Source organism: Nicotiana sylvestris, chromosome 12 (assembly GCF_000393655.2).
Source record: "Nicotiana sylvestris chromosome 12, ASM39365v2, whole genome shotgun sequence".
NCBI lineage: Eukaryota > Viridiplantae > Streptophyta > Magnoliopsida > Solanales > Solanaceae > Nicotiana > Nicotiana sylvestris.
The window spans coordinates 87,400,757-87,401,764 of record NC_091068.1 but is presented as its reverse complement, the minus strand read 5'-3'; positions in this window follow the sequence as shown (position 1 = coordinate 87,401,764).

Sequence of the window (1,008 nt, the reverse complement as noted above, 5' to 3'; positions counted from 1 at the left end):
TTACTGGTTTTAGTTAATTTGCAGTAACATATGGAAAGACTTATTAGAACTGAATCGGAATTAAGTCCTATAGGCATGGCATCTATACTTAAATTGATTTAAGATATAATGGTTTAGAACTTACAAGCATGGTCTCTAACATGACAAATGCAAAATCTTATGAACATGATTTCTACTTGATGCAAACGACATTGGAAGTGAAAACCTATAGGCATGATGTATATTATGCAAATGAAATCATATTCAACAAGAGTAAAACCCTATGAACATGTTTTCTATTGAGTAAAGCAGGCAGATTTGAAAGTAAAATCCTGAGAGCACGATTTCTACCCATATTACCCCACAAAGTATACATTTACCCACCCTTTTTACCAAGTACCCCAAATATCCGTTTACAAATTATTACAAGCCAATAAATGAATTACATAAATGAAAATAGAAAAGAAAGAAACTATTCTATAGGGAGCCTGCAATTAGGCACAAGTTTCCCAAAGCCTCCAATGGTCTTACAAGCCTCATTTCCATAGACATATCAGAGTCTAGGGGCATCAAAGTTCCCTAAGGGTCTCAAGGACCCCAGACAATGCTTACACCTAGAATTAGCAACCAAGCATTGAACTAGTGCAATGTGGAAAGGCCAGCCTCAGTATGCTAGAGTTCAGAGGGTTCTCAAGAGGATCCCAAGGTAGTACACATACTATAGGGGGCATAACTTATTAACTAAGAGTAAAGTGAAAGTGCAGGGCACAGGTTGAAAGAAGTTTATTAAAGACTGGACATAAAAGTCTATTTTGAAAGCAATTAGTAAAGCAATAGAGATTGTTTGAAAAGAGGTTGGAGTAGTAAACAAAGTTTAAGCAGTTTAAGACAGGATCACACACAGAATCCAAATAAATTCAATAGTCACACAGGGTTCAAAGGGTTTGGGGATACATAGACATTTGACTGCAGACACATAATCCCAGCAAGGGTATTAGGGCTGGTTTAGACATGCTCAAAGATAGTTGA